Raw genomic sequence first — 10,068 nt, 5'->3', positions numbered from 1 at the left:
ACTACGGTTTGATTTTTCTGGCACATTCAGAAACATGTCAATCTCATGCAAGTTCACACTCATTTTTAAAGATTCCTAAAGGTTATGTAAGAGGACCAAGGTAGCCGTGTCCTTGTGAGACGCTGCCATTTGGTGTCATCATCACTGGTCTACTCATGCCCATTCCCCAAATACTTAACATGCTTTATTTTAATAAGTCACCATGGATTGACTGACTCAGTCCTTAGCTTGGCTCGATTCTGAAGTGGTAAAGTAAGAACAGTCATAGTTACTCCTGCATAGTTCAGAAATATGACCCCTAAGGTCAAATCTACAATACTGTCAAAAATGAGGTGAAAAGTGTACTTTAAATTCCATGTTTGGTCCAATCTCTGCAATGCCAAACAAGTAATTGGAAACATTTGTGCATGACTTAATTTTTCATGCATTATCCCATTGTTTCAGAATCTTGTAAACAGAGCCCAAACCTATGACCTACTAACAAACTCTCACTTCTTGCCATTTTTTTTTTTTTTCTCTTAAGGACCCTTCACTAGTAGGAAGCCATAAAACGTATTAGAAGAGCAGCCTTATAATGAACATACGACAGACATCTTAAAAATGTCTTTCCTTTTAAAATCTATTTTTTTTTTATTTAAATAGTGTAAATGATGAAATGTGGACTAGCTCTACTAGAAAGACATTCCTTTGTGGTATTTCATAAAGAATGGTGAGATTTTAATAACTACTCTAAGTAAATGACTTAACCCTTACCTTTAAGTGGAGGTGTGGAGGTAAGCTTTAATTGTGCGTGGTGAAACGAGAGAATGTTTCATGAAAGATGCTGGACTTTTCTTGGAAAAGGTGCACCAGTAAATATTTAGACTGAAAGATAATATTTCATAAGTTTTCATAAACTTGTAAAAATATTTATAAGAACCTTGCCAAAACCATGTATATTAGTATGATTTATATTTATATGCTATAGCATAGCCTATTTTAAAGTAGGTATTAGATATTCTTAATAGTATCTGGGTTTTAGAATCCAAAAAGCAAATTGTGAATCATGACTTTTTGAGCATTACATGTTTGCATTTCATGATCTCATCTTTTTAAGAGAAATAAACTATTAGATAATTTAATACAAAGCACAACTCTACTGAAAAACAAGAATATACCACTAAGGGGCAAAATTTAACTTGGATATTTATTCGTTAATATGAAAAAGATGAGAGCATGGTAACTATCACAAAGTTGCCTTGATCCAAGGCAATCAAGGATAAATAACATTTAAATAGAATTCTTTCTTGAGGGGCCTTAAGGATACCACCTTATGATAAACCATAACCACTGACTTTATAACAAAATGCAAGTGAACATTAGAGATTGATCTATTACTTTAAAACAATGTCAAGCTAAGACATCAATGCCTTTTTTTTTTTTAAAGCAACTTGCTATTTCATATAAATCTGAAACTCAGTTCAGTAGGCTCCAAAACGGTATTTTTACCATTGTGTATTGGGGGCGGGATATATATTGATGTCTCTTTCATAGAAAGAGTAAAAATATATTTAATTGTACTGCAAAACACAGTTTATGTATACGTTCAAATAGGATTTAGAAAGGAAGAGATTTATATCTTTCTTTAGTGCTGCCCATCAGTTTGAAACTGTCTTCTTTAACAAATGCTAATGATTTGGTTGATTACGTTTGTGCATGTACTTACCATGCAGTTTTGGGAATCAACCGCTGATGAATCTTATCAAGAAGAGAAATTATAGCATTAGCTCATTTGCTTTCCAAACAGCAGGAGTGAGAGTTCTTTCCAAAATTATATTAGTGATATTGTTTTAACATCCATACAGAAAAGTACATACTATTTCTTGCCTGTTTTCTTGGTGTTTCTTAGACAAGGCTCACATTTATTAGACAAGGTCTCTTCTTTCTGTGTAGGAATACAACTGGATGTATATTTGAAATCGGAAAATCAAAAATAATACCAAAAACAAATTGAAATACTTATTTAAATTGAAGTAGCTTATCCAAGTTTGAGAAGGGAGCAAGCAGAGTTGTAAAATCTTTTTTTTTCCCCTTACCATAGGAAAATAGCAAAATGACATGTGCTCGTGTCAAATTAATTACGTTCTGTTTCTATGAGAGGATTTCTTACTAACTGGTAAAAATGCACATTACCATAGGGTTTTTCCCACCATAACTTATATAAGCTACTGTTATATTAACTAGCAAGGTTGTTAGCTACAGACACAATGCCCAAAGGACAGGCTGGGCTTCCGACTGCAGGCTAGTTCTTGTCCTGTATAGATTAGAGTCCTGTATAGATTAGAGTGACAGAGCTGTGTGTGCGTTATCCTGAGAAACTGGGCTTCACTGAATCTAAAATCAGCATGTTTCATTGGTCTCTTTTAGTAGAATGGCTGAGGGCTTTGCCATATTCATGAGGCACACAGAATTGAGAGACTTAGGGCACACCTTAGAGCACAGGTGTGTTTATGACTTGACCTTTAAAGTTAGTTCGAGGTTTTCACCTCTGCCTAAAAGGGAAACTACCAAAAGCACAATCTTGATTACATTTTCTTCATCATCTTCTAGCAAAGGACAAATTTGTAGAACAATAGATACAGACATAGATATAGATTTATCTCCTTATATTTGAGAGGAAATATTTGAATCTACATTTGGATATGTATAGATATATGTAAGATTGCTTTTATCTCTGGTCTTAAAGTGTATACATCACTGCTGCTTAGGGCACTATTAACAGTTATAACCACAAACTCCATCAAAAATATAAAATGTGCAAAAAAAATAGAAAATGTGCGTACACATATATGGCACAAATATTTGTGTGCATATACACAACAAAATATGTTTCAATAGTAAGAATGGATGAAGGATGTATAAGGACATCATTAAATTAAGAGATAAGATAGAAAGCAAATCAAATATATAGATCAGTGAAATATGGTATGAAATCACTTGATGGTCTCTATACTTAAGTGAAAACCAGGGTTTGATTTTTACATTTAGATGTTTAGTCAACTCTTTTTATAGATTATCATAGTGGAGGGCATTTCAAGAGTGGAGAGAAAGGCTTGTTAATATTTCAGCGGTTTTGAGATTATTTGGGGGATTTTTTAAAATCATGAAATAATAATACATGAAATAATACAAAATCATGATAGTTTGTGATGAAAAAATGACATAAGTGAATTAAATTAATGTACATTTAATTATATGCCTCTAAAGTTCCCTTGAATATGATAATTCCTTACCAATAAATTGGGGTGAGATTTTACACAAATACTATCTGCTTTCTTACCAAATGTTAACATAAAAAATTCTGAACAATACATCAAATAGTCTGTTTTATAATACTCTGTTTTGGACTATGTTAAAAATTGTTAAGCATAATAACACTCATCTAGCTAACCATAAGGAAATAAATAGAAATTCCTTTTTCAAAGTGGAATTACAGTCATTTTTTCTCAAATACCTCAAGTATAAAGTGAAATATTTCTCCCCTTCTATTCCCTAAAAATAAGCTCACTTAAAGCCAGTTTGATAAAATAATCACGAAATGGCTTCTCTTTCACCTGTTGGATAATCTGACATCAGTAGGCAAGCCTCTATTTCAAGACCCACTTCAAAATTGCTTCTCAGAAAAAAAAAGTTTCTTAATTTTTTTTAAGTTTTGATTAAGCTGCTTAAGATAGTGGGCTAGGTGAATGAGCTCTCATTTCAGAAGTGTGTGCCCTAGATTTCAAAGTACCATGAAACCAACTTCACTGCTTCCAAATTCACAAGATTCCATAGACTTTTCTCTTGTCTGTCTGTACAGGTAATCATTTCTCAGCTGACTCAGTTTTACATTTTCAACTAGGAGCTGTGCTTTTCATTCCTTAGTCTTCTCTGTAAATGAGTTTGTCTTCCTCTCTCACTAAACTATTTACTGTTTTGAATATTATTTCATACTGTCTCTTAGTCTTCTATTCTTCTTACTGCTCTTGATGCTTTAAAAGCACCCATTTTTGCTTTTAAAATCCCCTTTCATGAAGCTTTTAATCAAGTAGACATAGGGTGACATTATTTCCTCCATTTTCAAACAACAAAATCCACAGCAATCATGAGCTACATGTTCATGACATATTCATTCATTTGACACTACCCACATCATTCTGGTGGCTATGAGATTTTCATATTTATTGATCAGAATGCCCCTGGTGTGAATGTCTACATGCATTCAGTTATGCTTCCAACCAACATAGATTTATTAAGGTCCCATTTGTATCCTGCATTTTTGTGGAAGCAATATAACTATGAAGATGAACTAGGCAGATGGGGTCTACAAACAAAATAACAAGAAATGGGAAATTCTGCCCCAGAAGACACAGAAAACTTGTAGTTAGGAATTTTGTCCATTCTTATGCATCTATGAAAGGCCTTTGAGGAGTCAATACTATGGTGGTTCAAACATCCCTAGTAATGACAGCTTAGGACAGACATTCTGAAACTTTTTGGTCTCAGAATTACACTATTAAAAATTATCAAGGTGACAATAGCACTTGTTTATGTATATTATAGTTACTGATATTTAGCATATTAAAGTAAAACAAATTTTTTCCTAAGCTATTCAGTAATTCATTAAAAATAACAACTGTAGACTAATTAAATGTTAACATGAATAATATACTATACTAAGATAATAATCTTTTCCAAAATTAAAAAGAGTGAGGAAAGTGGTATTGTTATATGAATCTCTTTACTGTGTGCCTTAATAGAAGATACTGAATTCCTCATTTCTTCTTTTACATTCGATCTTGCAATATATTGTTTGGGTTGAGGATCTAAGGAAAATCCAGCCTTTCACAAATCTGTAATTGGGAAAGAGACAAACTCATTAAGTAGACTTTTCATCTAATCATGGATATTCTTCTTTAATATATACCAAATATCAACAAGTAGTAGTTTCTTAAAAGTTGCAATGTGGAATTCAAAATCATATCAATAGCTTTCCATTCTTTTTATGCTAAATTCCATTATTTATCTTTCATTCTTAATAGACTTTTGACTGATGTATAATCTTATTACTCATTAGTTAATCTGTTGGAAAGTATTGGTTCACTGGGTTATGCAGACCTTCCAATTATTGACACATTTCATTATAGGATATTAAAAAATAATCAACTCACTATTACTATCATGATCCCACTAGAAATTTCAGTAAGTATGGGAAATCTTTCTAGCTCATAATGGCAGATAGAAATTTTCCAAAATTCTAAAATTCCTCAAAAGTTAAAATTTTATCAACAACAAACCCTATAGGTCATTTCCCTTGTTGTTATAGACTCATGGAGTTTATAACAGATGAGGGCTTTTTTTTTTTAAGGTTCAAGGGTATAACCTTGAAGAATATTATGACCTCTAATACAGTTTGGTGCTACTTGATTCATGCTAAGAAACCAGGACTTCTAAGGCTCCAGCATTGTGTACAAATTCCAACCTACATGAAAAAAGAAAATAACAAAAATATTATGATGAAATTTCAAGGATTTTCTGAAAGTAGCTTAGAGTTTCTAGAGGTCTGGGGCATGGTTTAAAAACCACTGCTCATGGGCAGCCCCGGTGGCCCAGCACTTTGGCACCACCTTCGGCCCGGGGTGTGGTCCTGGAGACCCGGGATCAAGTCCCATGTCAGGCTCCTTGCATGGAGCCTGCTTCTCTCCCTCTCCCTCTGCCTTTGTCTCTGCCTCTCTTTCTCTCTGTCTGTCATGAGTAAATAAATTAAAACAAACAAACAAAAAAACCCAACACTGCTCATGAGCACTTTGGTGGCTCAGTCAGCTAAGGGTCCAAATCTTGGTTTCTGCTCAAGTCATGATCTCAGGCTCCTGAACTCAAACCCCAAGTAGGGCTCCCTGCTCAGCAGGGAGTCTGCTTGAGATTTTCTCCTTCTCCCTCTGCCTTCCCACCTTGCTCATGCTCTGTGTGCATCTCTCTCTAAAATAAATAAATAAAATCTCTTTAAAAAATTAAAAAACACTGCTCAAAGAACATAAAACACACCTGCAGATGTTCAGTAGTCATTGTTTGATATTCAGTATCATCCAAGGATTGACTAGGATTCACTACCAACTATAACAGCAATACTTAACACATCCAAATTGCTTTGCAAATAATTTTATGCATATATTATCTTGTTTAAGTTTTTCAATAAGTCAATAAGCTATCAGTATAAAATTACAGCTTTATTTAATGACTTTTCCAAGGTCATAAGACCTGTAAATATCAAAATCCAGATTTATATCCAGGTTTTATGAAGTCCAGTATTCTCATTATACCATAGCTGTTTAATATAACTCTTTTACAGCCTCCTCTAAGTAAGGGGATAGTGAATAAATCCTGTGTCATCTGCTTGATGGTGGTTTTTATTTAAGTGCTATTACAATATTACATGGATAGGTATAAATCTTATTCCCATTCCAAATCCTTCATGGCGTGGGCATTCCAATTTCACATCTTTTTAATCAAAATCCAAAACTGCACTATAGTCATATGATGCCCCTCAACATACCTAGTTAGTTTTCTTTAACTGCTATAATGTCTGATTGCCAATTTGGTCATTCTACTGGCTAAAATAATCACTGACCATTTTAGTGGATCACTGACCAGTTATTCCAATCTTCAAAATGAACAGATCAGATCAGTCTTGCAATCTAATCATCCACATCCAGAACATTGATAACTGTGCTGATCAAAAAGAACTTAGCTAAATCTTAGAGACACAGGAATATATGGAATAGCAGTTTAAGAAGTAATTCCTGAAATTTATGAATGGTTCTTGCATAAGACTTTTTAAGTCAGACCAACAGAGACCCTGGATCCTAGCCTTGATGTTAACAAATTAGCTTTGTGAGTCAGGAAAACACTCAACATTACCATGTCTTGGTTTTCTTGTCCATTTAATGAGAGGGAATTAATATGTGATCTCTTGTTTTGCATACAATCTTAATGTTGTATGATTTTTATATAAAAATAAAAACATTTCCCTTTCTGGCAGTCACGATTTTCTTCATTTGTAAGTTCTTTTTCTTGCCAGTCCGTCTCCACGCTCTATACCGGAAATCTTCAAAATCCAACTCATCGCTCAAAATTATATATAAAAGGTTTAAAGAAGCTATAATCTATCTATCTATCTATCTATCTATCTATCTATCTATCTATCATCTATCATCTATCTTCTATCTATCACCTATCCACCTAACCAACCGTTTAGACCCTTTAAGTATGGTATTTAATAAAATCTACTCTTCATGTTTTCTTCCACTAAACAAAAATGAAATTGCTTCTATAGCGTTTATGTTATGATAAATTCGGGGTGGGGTTTATAGAGATTGATCTCCTCTGCTAATGATTAATTGTAATCCATCCTGAAATATTAATAAGAAACCCATATGAGCTATGTTGAGGAAGGGAGGGGAGAGAAAGAAGCTGTTATGTTTGTCTGCAATTACTGAAATTACGGAAGCAAAGGTCTTCCAGAGACAGATATATAATCACAATTATCTGACCTGTAAAAATGTTTTGTATTTCTGCAGCCAAGGAACAGCAAATTATTGGGATTAGGAGCCCTTTTTATAAAGATATTTTATAAAACCCTCCTTTGCATAGCTATATTTTTTATTTACTTGACAGCATCTATCCCCTTCTAATATTGAAATCAGAGACATTCTACTATCACTGAGAGTGTGTTTTAAATAAACTGCTCTGGAACCTAGGCTTTGCAGTTTATAAGCTCCCTGAATTTGGTCAGGTGACTTGTCCTTTCTAAATCACCATAGAAGAAAATGAATCAGGTGTCTCCTGGCTGCTGAGGGCCATGTGGAAAGTGTATGCATGCATGGCCAGGTCACTGCTACGCCTCCAACACTTGCTTAATCCACCCTTGGAGAATGAGAAGTGACAGCACAGGAAAGGGGCTGGCACACAGCAGGCAATCGATGCACACTGGGGTGTGCATGTGTTCTAAATCTAAATCTAAATTGCAAAGTGTTTAAAAATAGAAATAGCATTTTCATTTATGGAGTACTGTGAAAACATGCTCATGGAAAACATTAAACAAAGATAGCAAATAATAGCTTTATCGCTATTATTTCAATTATATACATAAAGCAAAATAAACAGTAAGAGGAAGCCACTCAAAGGCCATCGACAGGAAGCTGTTCAAATAAATAAAGGTATATCATATAATAGAATACTATGTAGCAATTAAAAATAATAACGTAAAGCTATAATTTGTTCATATGGAACAATTGCCAAGATAAGTCAAATGAAAAAAGCAAGATGCAGAAGAATATATATAACATGCTCCCATGTGTGTAAAGAGATGTACATATATACATTTAAATACACAAATGACAGAAGGATTACAAGTTGATAAACAGTTGGCTCTGGAAGGGGACAGTATTTAGTAAATATACTTTTATATAGTTTGCCTTCCTTTTTTTTTGCCTTCTTTTTTAACATGAGTACAATAGTTATACTAGTTTTCAGATAAAAGTTAATTTTAATGTAAAATAGAGATGATTTATATATTTATAAGGCAAATTATTGACATTCCCTCCACCAAACAAACAAACAAAAACTGGCAAAGTATCAGTTTTATCATGAGTTTCTTAGCATCCTGTAAAACCAAAGAAAGGCCACTTTTAAATATTTCAACTCATGACAGCATTAATTCAGAAGAGACAGGGGCAGCCCCGGTGGCTCAGTGGTTTAGAGCTACCTTCAGCCCAGGGCCTGATCCTGGAGACCTGGGATCCAATCCCATGTCAGGCTCCCTGAATGGAGCCTGCTTCTCCCTCTGCCTGTGTCTCTGCCTCTCTCTCTCTCTCTCTCTGTATCTCTCATGAATAAGTAAATAAAATCTTTAAAAAAAAAAAATTCAGAAGAGACAGAGCCATTAGCACAGAACTGACAGAGCCAAATACATTGTTGATAGGATTGCCAGATAATATACAATAATTTTATTTGCTAAGTCTGGCAATTTCAATTTTGGGAAAGAGAAAAGTGTTCTGAATTCTTATAATACTGTGTGTACTGGATGTCAAACCTTGATAGTTTCCAGATAGTCAATTTTCTATTACTTAGGTAAAATTTAGGTAAAAACAACTTTCTGTTGTTTAGGTAAAATACATTGATCTTTTAATTGAATTTTTAAAGAATATTTCTAGGGGCACTCGGGTGGCTCTGTTGGTTAGGCATCTGCCTTTGGCCCAGGTCATGATCCCAGAGTCCTGGAATCAAGTCCCACATCAGGCTCCCTATAGGGAGCCTGCTTCTCCCTCTGCCCTCTCCTTCTGCCCCTCTCTCTCTCTGTGTCTCTCATGAATAAATAAAATCTTTTAAAAAAGAAAAAAAATATTTCTTAAAATACACAAAATATAATAAATGATTCTCCTGAGTTTATAATATTAACTAATTTATAATGTTAATTAGTTTATAATACATGTAATGTGACTCCAATCTATTCTTTCACATTAATATTCCAATATTTTCTTATAATACCATTGTATTACAAGTAAAATAAGCTTTTTTTTTTTTATCAAAATAAGCTTATCTACCATTGAGTGAACGTAAATACTCTCTCCAGCACTTGTCTTTTCCCTTCCTGTCATGAATCTGAAATGTTCTCATGAGGTCTTCTAACTGCTTCAATGAAAAGGTTCTCTTCATCTGCATAGAGCTTTTTTTTACAATGTCTTCTATCATTGTAATGTGTATACATATCAATGTCCCTAATAGATAAATAAAAGCACCATGAAAGTAGGAAGCAATCACATCCCACATCTTTCATCTTTAATCACTGTGCATATCCTAGCAAACTGGCCTCGTATTTTACACAAAGGGTATATCCAACAGAGTCCAACTGATGTGTGGGTGAATAGCAGTAGATAGTCCAGTTCCTCTGGACTAAACTTCAGTCAACTTGGAATCTCATAAAAAATAATAGTAACTACCCTCATTTGGCACCATAATCCCTCTGTATAGTTGAAAATAATTCCTAAAATG

General features: G+C 33.9%; 1 long non-coding RNA gene across 1 annotated transcript in view; it reads right to left on the bottom strand.

The window, feature by feature from the left end:
• The window catches only part of LOC144300476 (uncharacterized), a 4,354-nt gene extending 1,784 nt beyond the window's left edge, over positions 1–2,570 (bottom strand). The window contains exons 1-2 of the long non-coding RNA XR_013367151.1: positions 1,706–2,570; positions 754–864 (exon numbers count right to left, since the gene is read on the bottom strand). This is a non-coding gene — a long non-coding RNA (uncharacterized LOC144300476). The remainder of the gene's footprint in view (positions 1–753; positions 865–1,705) is intronic.
• Positions 2,571–10,068: the final 7,498 nt, after the last annotated feature.

This window comes from Canis aureus, chromosome 28, assembly GCF_053574225.1.
Source record: "Canis aureus isolate CA01 chromosome 28, VMU_Caureus_v.1.0, whole genome shotgun sequence".
Classification (NCBI taxonomy): Eukaryota; Metazoa; Chordata; class Mammalia; order Carnivora; family Canidae; genus Canis; species Canis aureus.
This window is presented reverse-complemented; position numbering and strand designations above follow the sequence as displayed.